This window comes from Anabrus simplex, chromosome 1 (assembly GCF_040414725.1).
Source record: "Anabrus simplex isolate iqAnaSimp1 chromosome 1, ASM4041472v1, whole genome shotgun sequence".
NCBI classification, from domain to species: Eukaryota; Metazoa; Arthropoda; class Insecta; order Orthoptera; family Tettigoniidae; genus Anabrus; species Anabrus simplex.
This window is the reverse complement of record NC_090265.1, coordinates 1796505073-1796524222: the sequence shown is the minus strand read 5'-3', so window position 1 is coordinate 1796524222 and position 19150 is coordinate 1796505073.

Below are 19150 nucleotides of genomic sequence, written 5' to 3'. Positions count from 1 at the left end.
AAGTAGGAAAGATCACAGTATGAAAATAAAGTTGGAATTCAAGAGGACAAATTGGAGCAAATATTCGTTTATAAGAAGGGGACCGAGGGATTGGAATAACTTGCCAAGGGAGATGTTCAATAAATTTCCAGTTTCTATGCAACCATTTAAGAAAAGGCTAGGGAAAGAACAGATAGGGAATCTGCCACCTGGGCGACTGCCGTAAATTCAGATCACTAGAGATTGATTCAAATCGTTTATCATTTTCATGCAACGCATGAATAAATTTAAGCAGAAAATTTTAATTTAATGTCATTTAGGATTCCCTACTGGCTATCGAGCAGATGGCTTCCTCGTTAAGTTATGACAAAACCTTGAGCAACCAATTGAGCACTTTCCTCATTACGGACATTACGTGGCCCACCGGATCTTTATGCATCTCTAATGTTTCCCGTTGTTTTCAAATTTGAGGATGAGTTTCCGCAAATTCTTCCGACTTGGTAACGAAACATCAGGAAAATTTCATACTAAAGATTTTATGAATTGCAGAAGTCTCCTTGTCATACTTTCACTATAACTGAAGCATGCAAATTCCAGTTTGTTCATTAGCAAATTTATGTGACGTTGCAGAGAACGTTGTAGTGCAGAATAAGAGTGTAACGTTAGTGCTTGAGGGCCCGGGCCTTTAAGGGGCCCGGCACACTCCAACAACTGGCTTACAGAAATAAAGATCTTCAGGAAATTGGTATAAATGAAGTAATCTAGCAAGACGGAAGAAAATTCAGAAATATAAACAAACGCAAATTTGCTGATGAACCTAAAAGGCAAGCTATAAGATGGACGGAAGAACGCAAGAAGAATCACGGGGAAAGGATGAAGAGATTTCGGGAAGACAAGAAGAAACTTTGTGTTCACACGCGCTCCGTAGTTGGGCACAACGAATCATATATAGCCTATATACTGTATATATAATTCTCGTGGATTTTAATTTATGATTTGTTAAATTAGGCGAGTCAAGTTAACACCGGCATTGCTCTTCGCGTAATCGAGTGGGCGCTGTTGTATTGTCAGAGAATGGAGACCGGTAATTTTAATTTAATTTCCCTACGATGTTATTGATGAGTTGATAACATTTCGATGTTCCGACCAGGACGGCATCAACTCTAAACTCGCATAATTATAAGACCTATCAAATATTTTCCTTTCAAATCTTACAACAATGAATAATATGTTTGTTTAAATAAATTGACAATATAGTGGATTACTTCTTCCTGCTGTGATTGAATATGTATTAGTTATTCATAGGTTGGTAGGCTATGGCCTTGTTGGGCCACAGAGTTTGGTTTCATTCATAGGCTTCACAGTTTATTTGAGGGGAGCCCGAATAACATTCATTACGTTCCTGAGCAGAAGAGAACATAATAGAGCACAGATTCTACTCAATAATAACAACAACTGATTTTAGAGTTGTAGTTTCTCTTAAAGCGATAGTCACTTCCACCACCACGACTCACGACTGACGCCGGTATATGTATTAATGTAGTGCTGCTAAGAATAATTGAAAACGGGCCCCTCGTTTCCTCAAAAGGAAAATTACAAGTTTATTCCCTAGTACAGGTATATTATTACAATGAACAACAACGAAGCAAAGATAAATAATAATAATAATAATAATAATAATAATAATAATAATAATAATAATAATAATAAATAATAATAATAATAAGGATAAGAATAAGAATAAGAATAAGAATAAATTTTAGTTTTCAAATGCGGAGGAATTAAAATAATACACTTATATGGTACGAATACACACACAATAAATGGATATTCCAATTATAGTAACTAAAACAGCTCACCGTCACGATATTAAGAAATAATCTCGTTCCTACCGCGCGAGTTGGCCGTGCGCGTAGAGGCGCGCGGCTGTGAGCTTGCATCCGGGAGATAGTAGGTTCGAATCCCACTATCGGCAGCCCTGAAAATGGTTTTCCGTGGTTTCCCATTTTCACACCAGGCAAATGCAGGGACTGTACCTTAATTAAGGCCACGGCCGCTTCCTTCCAACTCCTAGGCCTTTCCTATCCCATCGTCGCCATAAGACCTATCTGTGTCGGTGGGACGTAAAGCCTCTAGCAAAACAAAAAAAGAAATCTCGATCCTAGGACCAAGTAATTGACAACCGTCACCTAGAGTTATAAAGAGGCTCGGAACTTCAGTATTTAGAGTCTAAGTAAGGAGGACTGCTGGGCTCTCAGAACTGGCTAATTACTTCAAAAGCCTTCTTGATTGTTGTGAGTGGCAGCAAGGGATGGTTATTATTGGAACAGGTTGGGAAACCCACATCCCTTCAGAAATAACTACCGTACTCATATTGACGAAAGAAGCTTTGCACCACGACGGCCTAAGTTTGGAATAACCCTCTGAAATACAAATAATACTGTGTTGTGTGCTGTAGCTTTATCAACATGCACTGAAGTAAGAAACAGTGATGGGTTCCTCACAAGCCAAGGGGTCCTTATCGCCGCATTGCTACTGAACTTGTCTGCGAAAGGGGAAACTGACTGTTGTGCCAGCCCGTAAATACAAACAGCAGAATAGAATATTATAGAACGAAATGGAAAAAAACATGTACGTAAAGTGTCTGAACTGATATTTTTATTTTTTTCCCATTGACTCTGTTAAAAAGGGCTGATGATCCTGATTTATACCCTTTAGAACAGGGTCTCTCAAACGGCCAAAATCTCACGTGTGCAAAGGTCATGTTGCACCGTGCATCGGTCAGACTAGGCTCGCTTCGGACCAGCGTTTTGAGTCGGGCCAACTCGGCTAAGCTCGGCTCAAATCTGTTCGGGTGTTGGAGCGGTGCAGAGCGGGACAGGCGTAGGGAAAGAGACAGCGAGCTATTGTTCAAAATCGAGGAGTGGGGGTCTGCATTCTGGTCAATCTAGCGAAGTCGTCTTCTGCGCCTTGCGCCGCGCACTGCCCTCTTGTACAACAATAATCACAATCACTGTGTAAAGTGTCTGAAGCCTAGAGAATAATTTATGCAGGACCTTATCTTCTTCCTCCACTGATAAATGTTCAAAGATGCTGATGGCTCATTTATCTCGCCTCTTAAAACAACGATCAAAATCATCACTACTCCCTGGCAGAATCAATATTCGAACCAAAGACAACCAGACGGGAAACATGATGCTAAAAATCTTTGCGAAGTGGAAAGAAAATCTGGATGGAAAAGCTTTGGTCCACCAAATGATAAAAATCGACGTAACTTATTTATGGGAATCTGAAATTTATCATCCCGTCAATGTAAATCTACCAAGTTTATGACCCTGCTCTCTGAAATTTCTGCACCTAGAATTTCAAATATCTGGTTTTAGGATTTTTGTAAAAGTAGGATTGACAACTGTCCGGCTTTGAAGCGGAGATTCGAGATTTTAGGACAATTGTCCGGTCTCTGGTTAGAAGTTTCACCAAATGCCTAATCACTCGACATGATGAGAGTTTTTCAGATGTGAGATGTTTATACATGTTAAGACACGGCTCATGTGAAGTCAAACATAAGTGCTGTCGCTGTCAGGTTCTTAGGCTGATTCCTAAACAGAGCAATGCACTTATTTGAGGCAATCATTTCAAACAGAATGGAACTTGAATTAATTTAAGCTGAACTTCTGGTAGTCATTAATTTCCACATATCAGGAAGTGATTTTGTCAAATATACAAGATTGTGAGGGCAGAGCAAGGCAACAGTGGGGAACGCGGGCCAGACGATGGCACTAGGGGCAGAACAACTAGAGAAAGAAGAGGGAAAAAATCTGAGAAAGATACTGGGATCAAGAAAGATGAGGTGAATGAGGGGAAAGAGGATCAGGGGGCGAACATGAGAAAGATCTCCTAACAAATAAGACTCAAAAGAGCAAAGATGATCACAAGCATAGAATTAGGGCCAGAAATCAGCATACGGATGTGGGCGAGGACCATAAGGGATTGGAACAGCAGTCTTTCATATATTCCCTTCTGGTATCAAATCAATAGTGTAAAGTGAAAAGTAAAACTTGTAAATGATGGACACTGAATCTGTGATTTTCTGCTGTATTGAGAATGAATCATCCCCTACCGACCTGCATTTAGGGCAGTCGCCCAGGTGGCAGATTCCCTATCTGTTGTTTTCCTAGCCTTTTCTTGATTGCAAAGAAATTGGAAATGTATTGAACATCTCCCTTGGTAAGTTATTACAATCCCTAATTCCCCTTCCTATAAACGAATATTTGCCCCAATTTGTCCTCTCGAATTCGAACTTTATCTTCATGTTGTGATTTTTCCTACTTTTAAAGACACCACTCAAACTTATTCGTCTACTAATGTCATTCTACGACATGTCTCCACTGACAGCTCGGAACATTCTCGTAATATTTTCTTTCCGAGGAATTGCTTGTTGTACTCTTGTTGTTGTTGTTGGGTAATTGTGTTTTAACTTTATTGTTACACTACTGTAAGTGATGATTGGCAGCGGGATATTTCCCAAATAATAGTGGAGATGTAATCAGGACTGAGATGGAGGGGACACAGAACTGGAGGAGAAATATTCACCAACAAAATATGCCAGAGCTCAATGACAGAGGAAGGTACAGAAATAGGAGAGACAAGCACCAGTGGGGAAGACAAGAGAAGAGGACGAGCTGAACAACGAGGGGGAGAAGGAGAGAGAAGATGCGGAGCTTCTGGGAGGAGGAGAAGAAAACTCAAACCATGACAAAGCTGCCCTGGAGACGTAACATAATAATAATAATAATAATAATAATAATAATAATAATAATAATAATAATAATAATAATAATAATAATAATAATAATAATAATAAATTAATATCAGATAGATAGGATCAGGATGTGTATTTCCTTATATCTTCGTACTAATGTAACATTTACTTCAAATTCAAATCTCAGATATTCTTAATCCTGGATGAGTAAGGTGTAGACGTTAGAGCACTATGATTAACGTGGGGTGTATGTGAACCCCACACGTTAAAGTTTAAAAATAATAAGCTGGAACATTTTGAACTTTCCTTTAATGAACTGAAGTTACTAACCTAACATTACGTTATCAATTTAATGCAAAGAGCCAGTACATAAAACACACAAAAAATGGTCACAAAAAGAAGGTTCTAAAATGCACTTTTCAGCAATGACGTTTTCTTCACACATTTCAACCAATGCTGGTGATCACTTTGTGTTCCTGACATACCGGCCTCTTACAAACACCATAGGCATAGCATCTTCCTTCCAATAGGCCTCCTCCGCAAGTGCAAGGGATACTTTCTCCATCCACTGCTCTCATAATATCGTCATCAAGTTCTTCCGTCAATAACTCGTTTATCTCACTGTCAGAGAGCTTCTTTTTACAAATGTTTGTCATCTCTGTGTTATATCACGAGAACATGTACATCTGGAACGATTAGTCCGGAAATAACAATGAACAGTTCAGTGGAATTCCGGAAGAAAAAGTATCACTTGAGTAAGGTGGGGTGAGAAGTTGCCCCAAGGTCAGTGTTCGGACAACTGATAAACACACACATCGAAGATCACCGTGGCACTGCTAGCGTGATAAACAAAGTCAGGGAAGATGAAATATTTAAATGCTACCAACTTCAATCCAGCCCAGAATAAAAATACTTTGGGGTATGGCTGCACCCCACCTTACTCATCCAGGGTTAAAATTTGAAGTTGGCAACCCTGTCAGAATTAAGTGATTCTCGTGGTTCGAACCTTTTCTCGAAGTCATTTTTGAAAGGAATAAATATGATTTTTAATACAGAACATTAGATCTTTCTACTATTATAGTTCAATGGTTTTTCCTAATTCTCTTAAGTTGATGAAAAATGTGAATATTATCCAGTCAGTTGTCTGTAAGATAGAGGTATATATTATGTTGTAAATGTGGAAAACATGAAGCTATAACGATAAAATTCGGCATGAGTAGTCAACAGTTGCACTCTAGGCAGTCATGTACTGTACAGTATTATGACAATACGACCAACGTAAGGAACGAAGCTTTCTCCACAAATACGTAGATCAATTGGTTTGAGAAATGAAGAGGTTCAAGTAAACCCACGTGAAATGGTATAATGTTAAATTAATTGCATATAAGTAAATCTCCGAAATTTGTTTCACGAACAAGTTTCTAAAAAAAAAAATTAAAAAAAAACAATTTCATTCAGATATGTTCATTTGTTTCGTTGCACGAAAATCTCAAAAAGCCTGTATGTACAGTATGTATGTTGGGTATTCAGCCCGAAGGCTGGTTTGATCCTCTGCAGCTCCGCCAACAGCTGTCATAAATAGCCTAGGCGTCACTGAAGAGGCGTACTAGGAAAATGAGTGAGGTAGTTTCCCGTTGCTTTCCCCACCGAGCCAGCCTTTGCTATTACATATCAGTCTGCCAAACCCACTGAAATGCATGCACCAACCGACCCTATGAGCGATATTTTCACACCATTCATAACAGGGACTGGCTGCATAAGCAATGGTATTACTAGCATCACTCATGCCTCAGCCACTTTCATATTGTCAAAGCCAAGGCTGAGACTGAGACAGGTCAATGAAAGTAACAAATTTGACATAGCCCATACCAAAAGACATAGTGCACTGTAAACACTCTCGCCAGCAAAGGCATAAGATTTCTATTTTTGGAATTCTTACTTTCCCTAACATAAACTACTAACAAATTTCAAGACATTCTGGGGTATTTTCTTTGTCGTGCTAGAACTAAACGAATAGGAGTTGTCCCATTTAAGACCGGCCTCAGCTGAAATTGAACCTGTACCACTGTGGTCAGCCCCATCAGGTAACTCCACAAATACCCTCTGAGGATTGTCTTCCTTTCGCAAGAAACTGCATTTCACTGAGGTGTTCGAGCCGGCAATGGAACTTGTCATTTTAGCGGAGCCGTGTGTACCAGGCAAGCATCGTCTTTGGGATTTGTTCCGACCTTTCCTACGAGATCAATTGACTGTCACTTCCTTCCTTTTCCCTTGTCTGAACTCTTAAGGCGTAAGTTTTGAAGTCGTACGTGACAGCAAATGTGTGCAGAGGATTATCAGTTCTTTTGCTGGCTGTCGAACCTTGCGAGAAATGTGCAGTTGAAATATAGCGTCGCCGACTGAATTGAGCGGTGGCCCTGGTAGCCCAGAACTCTGGGGCCGTGATTATCTTATCGCAGATTTAAGTTATGATTCATATCCTGTTTACTATCCTCGGGTACCTCCTTGTACTCCGAGTTCAAATGATTGGTATTAGCCCTCGGCGCGGTAGTTGACTTATCTCTAAGTGGTCGCTGTGTAGTGTACGACGACAAGTCCTGTTTTTGAAAAGTTGTTTGTTTATTAAAAACATTGCCATTTTATAATTATACTCTTTGGATGTGCTTGAATGCTCCCAAAATAAATAAATAATTAAATAAATAAATACAGAGTCGAACGTTCATTACTCGAAATTCGGTTACACAAATTTCTCGATTTCTCGAAGCAAACGTTTCATCCCTTCAAGCAAAGGATACTCTATAACTCGAGTCTTGTGCAACATTAACTGTGGAATACGGCATTTGTGGTTTGTGAGGAACACTTAACAAGTAAAGAAAGTGTTACAGTGATGACGGGAACCGAAAACCTAAAACTTCTAATGATCGGAATAGCGGCGAAGCCTCTCTGTTTCTCGGCTGTGAATTAATTACCGGTTACGTACGGAAGCAACCCCCGAAGTCGCGGATGACAAGCTCCACTTACGAATCTCGGCTGCGTGGTAAAGTTTCAGCGTGAATGGAGGAAAGGTTAACAGTAACAAACAGAAGAGACATTTGATTCAGTTATGTGCTGTACATGTTCGATAACTCGAAATAAAATTTAGCTCCCGAGCTGATTCGAGATATCGAGGTTGTACTGCAAATAAATAAATAAATAAATAAATAAATAAATAAATAAATAAATAAATAAATAAATAAATAAATAAATAAATAAATAAATAAATAAATAAATAAATAAAAAACACGATGATCAATGATCTTTCTAGGAGGGAATTTAGAAAACAGAGTCAAATTCAGGCATCGGTATTTAAATGTATATTTTAATAATAATAATAATAATAATAATAATAATAATAATAATAATGTTGTTTCAGAAAGAAAGTGTAAGAAATGGAAGGAATCCAAGGTCGGTGGGAAAGAGGAGAGGAAAAGCAGACATAGTGAGCAGATGAAGTAGTATTGGAGGAAGAACAATGGTGTTGCAGTCATCAGTCCATAGACTAGTTTGATGCAGCTCTCCATGCCACCCTATCCGGCGCTAACCTTTTCATCTCTACATAACTATTACATCCTACATCTGCTCTAATCTGCTTGTCATATTCGTACCTTGGCCTACCCCTACTGTTCTTACCCCCCTACACTTCCCTCAAAAACCAACTGTACAAGACCTGCGTGTTTTGATATGTGCCCTATCACTCTATCTCTTCTTCCGGTTAAATTTAGCCAAATCGATCTCCTCTCACCAATTCGATTCAGTATTTCTTCATTCGTGATTCTATCTACTCATCTCACGTTTCAGCATTCTCTGTAACATCACATTTCAAAAGCTTCTCTTATATTTCTTTCTGAGCTACATACAATGCCACGCTCCAGACGAAAGTCTTCAGAAAGCTCTTCCTTGCTTATGCTAGTCTGCATTTTGTGTGCCATCGTTATTTATTTTAATACCCAAGTAACTTCATTTCCTAATCTAATATTTCCTGCATCACCTCCACTCCATTACTTTTCTTTTCATCTTGTACTCCTTTTCCAAGACTCTGTCCATACCATTCAGCAACTTCTCCAGATCTTCTGCAGTCTCAGATAAAATAACAATAGCATCAACAAATCTCAGGCTTTTGATTTTCTCTCCCTGGATTGTGTTTCCTTTTCCAAATTCCTTTTTGATTTCCTTTATCCCCTGTTCTTCGTAAACACTGAAAAGAAGAAGGGACAAACTGCAGCTTTGCCTCACTCCTTTCTTTATTGCCTTCGATTCTTATAATTATTTTTTGCTTTGTTTCCGAATTTGGCCAACAACGGCCTTTCTTCTCTTCTCTTCCCGAAACCTCTTCATTCTATCGCTTCTCATCTTTCTCTCCTCTTCCGAAATGATCAGTTAGAGCCTCCGTGTTAGTGGTTTCTCTTCAAAGGGTTTTAGACTGTCGACTCTTCTTCTGAGCCCTCTTCTAATGCGGATCATCTGTAGTCTAATCCCAACATCTTCCGCATCCCTCTTGACTTCTTCTACCCATTTTGAGGTGCCCTTTAACCCTATAATGTATTTGAAGATCCTTTTGGTCAGCCGTTTTTAATGCGTAGAATGTCAGTCTTCGTTTCCGCATTGCGTCCGCGATCTTTCCGGTGTACTTGTACAGTTTCTCATTTCTCCTTTTCTTCCAAATCCCGTCAGCAGTTTTCTGCAGTCCATGAATTTTCCTCAGAATCTTCTTTGCCTTCTTCTCTAGTTCTTGCATCTCCTGTTTTTTAAATTTAAAATCAGGCATTCTGAAGCGTACAATCATTCCGGCTTTATCACTGAGTTCTACTGTCAGATTTTGGCCTTGTAGGATATCACCCGTTTGTCATACCTGCTCTGTGTTAGTTTGTAGGCCGGATCTAACTTTATGGCTCTTGCCTTCTTTGCCTCTTTATCCAGTCCTTTGAGTTGGATCCATTCACCCAAGTATTTGAAATTTTACCTCCATTGGTGCTTGTATAGGCTATAGATTCAGTCTTTTCATAAGAGACTTTTCCGCAATTTTATGCAGGCTCTCCTGCATCTTTTGAGCGTCTTCTCTGTTTTTGCTAAGATGACAATCTGCAAAAGCTCAATACTTGACTTCTTCTTCTTATAATAATGATAATAATAATACTAATAACAAAAATAATAATAGGACTCGATAACGCCAGAAATGTTGAAATAGGCAGAATCGGAAGAGGAATAGCAAGCAGGGTTTAGGAAAGGCTGTTCCTGTATCGAACAAATATTGAACCTGAAGTCAATACTCCGCCACAGAATGTTGAGTGTTAAGAACATTGTGGTGTCGTTTATAGACTGCAAAAATACCTTCGATTCGGTGGACAGAGAGACCTTGGATAAGATCATTAGAGAATTTGGATTCAAAACCAAACTGGCAAATATAATCAAAGAGACCACAACAGTCACATCCTCTAAGGTAAAATTCTTCGGGCATCTCTCGCAATCATTTGAAATCAAGACAGGCGTGAGGCAGGGCGCAGAACTATCCGCGCTCCTTTCAACTGTGTCCTAGAAAAGAGAATATGGAACTCAGAACTTGAGCATCAAGGGATAATTCTGATCTGTCTATGGAGAAAATTAGGAGGGATTAAAGTCAACTGCCTGGCTCTTGCTGATAACTTTGCTATACTAGGTCGCAAACATCCAGATTAGCCTCTTGAAAAGAATCGCCAGTCAAACAGGACTGAGGATCTCAGCAGAAAATACCAAATTCCTGGAAACAGAGATAGGACGGATTGAAAGGGACAAGAAGTTCAAGTACCTTGGTGAGACCATACAGTAGAATCGACTAGAAAAAGCTACAGTGGAAGATCGTATCTCAAAAATGGAGAGAGCATACAGCTTGACAAAAAACATCTACAATAAGAAGTACTTATCCTGGAATTCCAAATTAAAACATTTTAACACCGGGGTCAAAACAGTATGCCTGTATGCCAGTGAATGCCTGTCCATGAACTACAAGCTGGAGAAGCTAGAGGTCCTGGAAAGAAGAATCCTCAGAAAAATTATGGGAGCTGTCCAAAGTGAAAGCGGATGGAAACTTCGGAGCAACAAAGAGCTTACCAGAAGGTGGAAAGAATCTCAGAGACCATGAAGAGAAGGAGAGTGGCGTTTCTTGGACACTTGTACAGAATGAACGCAAGCAGACTCACCAAACATATATTTGATTACTTCTGGAGAAGAAAGACCACTACAGCAAGGATTAAGGAAACGAAGAAGGATATGGAGAGGTTAAACATCTCGCAAGACCAGCTGTTAGAAAGGAATACGTTTAGGAACACACTAAAGAATTTGGAAGGTGTTCAAGCCTCAGGAAGAAGTAAGAAGACCGGAAGAGGCTGGACAGATGAACAACGGAAGCATGGAGTATTGGACACAGGAAACTCCGCACGAAGAGAAAGAAATGAAGTTGTAGCGTGATCCTTAGTGGTCCACTTGCTTATAATAATAATAATAATAATAATAATAATAATAATAATAATAATAATAATAATAATAATAATAATAATAATAATAATAATAATAAAGCAATCTAAACCAACAGAGCATAGACAAGAATGCGTCATGCATGTGGTTACAAAATGGGCACTTATTTGGGGAGACAGAGAGGTTTTCAGTTGATATACAAGACCAAGTAATAGCTACAAACAATTACAAAAAGCACACCATGAAAGACATCAGCGTACTCTGCAACAAATGCAGACGATGCTCCGTTCATCTCGAGACCATCGACCATATCACTGCGGGCTGCCCAGTACTTGTGTCGGTAGAATACACGAGACGGGACAATCATGTCTCTGGAATTATACACTAGGCACTTGCTCAGGAAAACCAATTAACTCAGGAGCGTATCCCTTATTACAAGTACCATCCAACACCACTCCTGGAGAACGAGTCGATTAAGCTTAATTGGGACACTGGTACAGTGACTGGCAAAACAGTTCTGCAGAACTTGCAGAATAGATCAAGATGAAACTGGTACGGATTGTCCCTGTGATTCTGTCAGTCAATGGCCTCATTCCATACACACTTCACAAGAGTCTGCGAGAACTGGGTCTTCCACCGAACATCTACAAAAATTATGCAACATTCTGTCCTCCTGTCAACATGCAACATTGTGGGATGGTTCCTCTCGCAAGAATGAAGATCCCGTGATCTAGAGTTCTGTGTATACCTGTACATCAATGTTTGTGTTATAATGTGTAAATACTTTAATTATTGTAAGGTTCTTGGTGCATCCCGTGTCCCGTTACTGCCCATATTTCCTGTGGAGAACTGTATGAATAATAATAATAATAATAATAATAATAATAATAATAATAATAATAATAATAATAATAATAATAATAATATGTTTGCAAGGTCTAAAATGTGTTTCATTTTCTCGAATTCATGAGCTTTATGATCATTTTCTGAATAATCTCGTTTTCAATTTCGAGTTATCGGAACTCTTTTTTTTCCCAGGGGCGGAGTCAAAGGATGCATTATTAGTGCTCGCTGTATCGTCTTCTAAGATCAAAACGGAGAAAATGCACGAGAGCGAATGTTATATTATCAGAGTTTAAGTTCGTGAAGTGAATGCAGCTTTGTGTTGTACAGTCTCAAGCGTCGATACATTCCCCAACTCATATCGGTGCAGAGGATGAAATCACTTTGGAGAGGCAAAGAAAACAAATTGAAGTAAAAAATATAAAATTTCTATCTTTCCTACGTGACATTGAGTAAGATTAGAGGTTTACATCACCTCAATTTAGTCGTAATTACTCTTCCAAACAGTGAACTAGTCACCCTCCTAACGACCAAAGACGAGACAAAACAATAAAGAGTATACCACCATGAATAATGCTTTCGTTAAGTGAAACGACCGAGCTTGAAGCTTGTTCTACGATCCATGGAGACTGTGCATCATCTTGCTTTAAAAAATCTCTACAAAAAGAAGTGCAGGATGTAGAAGAGTAAAAAGAAGAGGAGCGATGATAGTGATAAAAGTGTTCACGGTTCAGTAGTTACGGCGTAGAGTTTTAATTACTATTCCTTCAACAGACACGGTTCGATGGTACGTTGGAGCCTTTCTATTCTACTGTCCCAACGCACGGAGTTACTCCATTCATCACTACTCCTGAATTCAAAGTTAGGAGATTTATATGATCCCAGTGACACATCTCTTTCCATAATTAGACTTCCTGAATTACCAAAATGAAAGTACAAGTTTTTACATTGAGTCTTAAAGAAAATAGGTGAATATTGTTATTTGGGAAGTACAATAACTAACGATGACTGGAGTAAGGAGGGCCACAAGCAAACAAGGCCTTTCTTAAGAAAACACATTTGCTCACTTCGAACATTGATATAGGAATTAGAAAGATTTGAAGACTTTTGTCTGGAGCGTGGCACTGTATGGAAGTGAAACATGGACGATAACTAACTCAGAAAGAAAGAAAATAGAAGCTTTGGAAATGTGGTGTTACAGAAGAATGCTGAAGGTGAGATGGATAGATCGAATCACGAATGAAGAAATACTGAATCGAATTGGTGAGAGGAGATCGATTTGGCTAAATTAGACGAGAAGAAGAGAGATAGGACACATCTTAAGACACCCAGGACTTGTTCAGTTGGTTTTTTAAGGAAGTGTAGGTGGTAAGAACGGTAGGGGTAGACCAAGGTATGAATGTGACAAGCAGATTAGAGCAGATGAAGGTTGCAGTAGTTAAGTAGAAATGAATAGGTTAGCACATGATAGGGTGGCATGGAGAGCTGCATCAAACCAGTCTATGGACTGATGACTCAAGACAGTTTATTGTTACTGATCCTATACAGACCATAGCTACAAGAGATGGCAGAATCTGGCTCTAGTCCTCCGTGTAGGGCCGGGCTGAGTGGCTCAGACGCTGTCCTTCTGACCCCCAGCTTCAGTTCGATGCTCAAGTACGTCAGCATCGTATCGGTAGATTTACCGATACGTAAAAGAACTCCTGCGGGACAATATTCCGGCACCTCGAAGTCTCAGAGAACCGTCAAAGAGGTTAGTGGGACTTAAAAACAATCATAATATTAAGTGCCTTGAACACTGCATTACGAACTGAATATATTGATTTGTACCAGAACTGATTCAGAAGTCAATAATTTAACGTTAATGTCATGGCATCCTCTCGAAAAATCGAAAAATCTTCAACACAGGGAATGTTCTAAAGTGTACGACAAGCACTTAAGGGGTATCACTGCTAAGGTAGAAGGACACATTTGGCATTATGAAATCATTGTTATTTTTATTTTATTCTCATACAAGCTGCTTAACACCCTTCAAACTAGTTGTCATGTCGGGAGATTCGTCAATGTGCGCTGCCTCACGGCTTCTTCACTTTGGGAATAAGACAGAAGTCGCACAGACCACCGTTGCTTGACTTTGGTTACTTTCATTACTCACCGCTATCATCAGACAAGGGAGCGTAATTACGGCACACATGCTCCATCTGCTGGTAACGTTACGAAGTTCGTCTAACGTAATTTCAAATGTATATATTATAATGTTTGGCGTTGGTTATTTTTTGGAAATAAAAACCAGTTGCCATGACTTCTGAAACAGCCCTCGTATGACGACCTATAAATGGTGTTTGAAAATTGAAATGCTAAAATCTCGAAAATTAAAGCCCATTGGACAGAATTTCCGAACAGCTATTGGTTTTGTATCCATGTAGATTAACTTCGAGAAAGCTGGACATAATCTGGTATACGCTGCATTTTACTTCACAACAGAGGGCACTTACAGTATGCTAACATTTAACACACCGTGCGTTCATTTTAATCAATCAATCAATCAATCAACACTGATCAGCAATTAGGGTGGTCACCCAGGTTGCAGATTCCCTATCACCGGGCGAGTTGACCGCGCGGTTACGGGCGCGCAGCTGTGAGATTGTATCCGGGAGATTAGTGAGTTTCCCTTCCTATTCCATCGTCGCCATAAGACCTGTGTGCGTCGGTGCGACGTAAAGCAAAATTTAAAAAAAAAGCTATTTGTTGTATGCCTAGCCTTTTCTTAAATAATTCCAAAGAATTTGGAAATTTATTGAACATCTCCTTCGGTAAATTATTCCAATCTCTAACTCCACTTCATATAAACGAATATTTGCCCCAATTTGTTCTCTTGAATTCCAACTTTATCTTCATGTTGTGATCTTTTCTACTTTTGAAAACACCAGTCAAATCTATTCACCTACTAACGTCATTTCACGCCATCTCTCTACTGACAGCTCGGAACATACCGCTTAGTCGAGAAGCTTGTCTCCTTTCTTCCAAGTCTTCCAAGCCCAAACTTCGCAACATTTTTGTAACGCTACTCTATTGTCGGAAATCACCCAGAAGAAAAATCGAGGTACTTTTCTTTGGATTTTCTCCGGATCTCAAATGAAGTAATCCTGGTGAAAGTCCCATACACTGGAACCATACTCTAGTTGGGGTCTTACCAGAGACTTATATGCCCTCTCCTTTACATCCTTACTACAACCCCTAAACACCCTCATAACCATGTGCAGAGATCTGTACCCTTTATTTATAATCCCATTTATATGATTACCCCATTGAAGATCTTTCCTTATATTAACACCTAGACACTTACAATGATCCCCATGAAGAATTTTTACTTCATCAACGCAGTAATTAAACCTGAGAGGACTTATAGTGATACTCGCAAATTTAATGGTTATTATTTTGGTTACTATTTGAGAAAATAACACGTCAGTTTAGGGGAGGCTCATAAAATTCAATCAGCATTCCCATTGCCCATGATGAGCTGCATTTGCCTTGAGAAGCGTGAACAGTCGATGTTACAACCCGACTCCCACCAGGAGACACACACCATCAGTACCCATCAGTGGAGAATGCACTTTCCACGTATATTGTATTCCAACACAACCAACGACTTAATTGTATGATTTCAATAGTGTTTCTAAATTTCAACCGGAACGTTTCCACTACTCGCAATCTCGCCACTAACAAGGGGATTCCAAAAGGGCGTATTTTGCGAAGAGAATTATCCCTGGGAGGTTGTAATACTCACCCAACACATTTCTTTTCCAATTCTACTTGTGTTTATAACAACGGTCACCACCACCACAAGATGCCTTTGTTTTGTTTGGAAGACTCCACCCAGCAGCCGAGTTGGGCCTCAACTTGCGGCTCAGGCTGTGCGGACCCACACGAGACGACCTTCACACATTCATTGAGTACTGAACAGTCAAGCACAGTCATGTTGTCCCACCAGGAAGCGTGAAGGCTGCGGGTTCGAGTCTAGCCAAGGTCCAGTGTTGAGGCACGCGAGTGGCGACCTGCCATCGTAAGGCAAACCAGTTGTAGCAAATAGATTTTTAAATAGTTTTTTTTTTACCACTTTGCACAGTGTTCTAGATCACGTAAGTGTTTGTAGTGTCTATCGTTTTCCTCCAGTTTACTTGAGTGAATATTGCTTTAAGAGGGAAGGCCGTGATTTATCAAGCTCTTAGCATTAAACAAAGAGCAGAGCGAAGAGTTCCACGAAATAAGCATTCCATTAAAACTGAGAGTAGTTGTAGTCAGAAAACCCTTTATGTTGTGGCCCACATTATTTCACACTAAATATCATCATCATCATCATCATCTGTTTACCCTCCAGGTTCGGTTTTTCCCTCGGACTCAGCGAGGGATCCCACCTCTACCACCTCAAGGGCAGTGTCCTGGAGCTTCAGACTCTTGGTCGGGGGATACAACTGGGGAGAATGACCAGTACCTCGCCCAGGCGGCCTCACCTGCTATGCTGAACAGGGGCCTTGCGGGGGATGGGGAAGAGTGGAAGGGATAGGCAAGGAAGAGGGAAGGAAGCGGCCGTGGCCTTAAGTTAGGTACCGTCCCGGCATTTGCCTGGAGGAGAAGTGGGAAACCACGGAAAACCACTTCCAGGATGGCTGAGGTGGGAATCGAACCCACCTCTACTCAGTTGACCTCCCGAGGTTGAGTGGACCCCGTTCCAGCCCTCGTACCACTTTTCAAATTTCGTGGCAGAGCCGGGAATCGAACCCGGACCTCCGGGGGTGGCAGCTAATCACGCTAACCACTACACCACAGAGGCGGACTCACACTAAATATACTTGGTATAAAAAGCTCGCCAAGTATATTCAGTGTAATTAATAATAATAATGATAATAATAATAATAATAATAATAATAATAATATGTTGTAATTATTTCTGTTGTAAATATTTGTACATATATGTACCTGTAGTTTCATAATCAAGAGGGTGACTCCTTGCTTAGGCCGAGTCACCCCATTATGTTACCGGCACAAGCCGAGCCTTCCTAAAATGATGATGATGATGATAATAATAATAATAATAATAATAATAATAATAATAATAATAATAATAATAATAATAATAATAATAATAATAATAATAATAATAATAATAATAATAATCTTAACAATGTGACGGGGGGATTTGGCTGAGTGGTAGGCCTAGGGGTCACGTAACTGCAAGCTTGCATTCGGGAGATGGTGGGTTCGAGTCCCATCGTCGCAGCCCTAAAGATTGTTTTTCGTGATTTCCAGGAAAGACTGGGGCTGTGCTTTAATTAATGTCAACGTCACGTTCTTCCCAATCGTAGCCTTTTCCTACCCCATCGTCGACGGAAACCTGTCTGAGTTAAAGTGACACTAAACTGCTTGTTAAATAATAATAATAATAATAATAATAATAATAATAATAATAATAATAATAATAATAATAATAATAATAATAATTTATTCAATCTAGTTCAATGGTTCGAGAATGGAAAAGTGAAACTGAAGGATCAGTACTGATAGAATTCTCAAAAACAAAATTCATGTTGATATAACAATCATCCTCTTATGACTAGACATGGGAAAATCTTCCAAGCAGATAAATTCAAATACCTAGGCTAAATTATACAACCAAACGTCATAAATCAGCAAGCAATTACAAAATGACAAAAAGCATACAAAATTGTCTGGAACAGATACAACAAAAAATCTATATTCCAAAACGCAAAATTACGACACTACAAGACAGTTGTCAAACCAGAAGCTCTTTATGAACAGAAATTTTGATAATTGGTGGTAGATGACAAATAAAAAACATCGAAAAACAACAGAGATCCGCCTGTGTGGTGTAGTGGTTAGTGTGATTAGATGCCAACCCCGGTGGCCCGGGTTCAGTTCCCGGCTCTGCCACGAAATTTGAAAAGTGGTACGAGGGCTGAAACGGGGTCCTCTCAGCCTAGGGGGGTGAAATGAGTAGAGGTGGGTTCAGTTCCCACCTCAGCCATTCTGGAAGTGGTTTTCCGTGGTTTCCCACTTCTCCTCCAGGCAAATGCCTGGATGGTACCTAACTTAAGGTCACGGCCGCTTCCTTCCCTCTTCTTTGTCTATCCCTTCCCATCTTCCCATCCCCGTCCGACTCGTTGGCTGAACGGTCAGCGTACTGGCCTTCGGTTCAGAGGGTCCCGGGTTCGATTCCCGGCCGCGTCGGGGATTTTAACCTTAATTGGTTAATTCCAATGGCACGGGGGATGGGTGTATGTATTGTCTTCATCATCATTTCATCCTCATCACGACGCGCAGGTTGCCTACGGAAGTCAAATAGAAAGACCTGCACCTGGCGAGCCGAACCCGTTCTGGGATATCCCGGCACTAAAAGCCATACGACATTTCATTTTTTCCCATCCCCACAAGGCCCCTGTTCAGCATAGCAAGTGAGGCCACCTGGGTGAGGTACTGGTCATCCTCCACAGTTGTATCTCCGACCCAGAGTCTAAAGCTCCAGGACACTTCCCTTGAGGCGATAGAGGTGGGATCCCTCGCTGAGTCGAGGGAAAAACCGACCCTTGAGGGTAAACAGATAAAGAAGAAGAAGAAAAAGGGAGCAAAATTCTCAGGAAATTTTTAGGACGTAAATGCGAAAACTGTATTTGGATGAAAAGGAAATCACAAGAAATTTATGAAGTAACAGAAAAATCATAGACACCATTAGAAAAAGAAGATTGAAATTCTGATCAGGATTAATAACAATAGGCTAACAAAGAAAATACTAAATCTTGCAGTATCTCTAAAAAAATCACAATTGCCTTACAGAAATAAACAAAGATCTTCAGGAAATTGATATAAATGAAGAAATATTGCAAGACAGAAAAAATTCAGAAATCTCATAAACCTGAAAGACAAGCTACAGGACGGACGGAAGAATGCAAAAAGAAGCACAGTGAAAGGATGAATACAAGAAGAAACGTTGTGTTCACACGCGCTCCGTAGTTGGGCACAACGAATAAGAAATAAATAATAATAATAATAATACATTTCGGACCA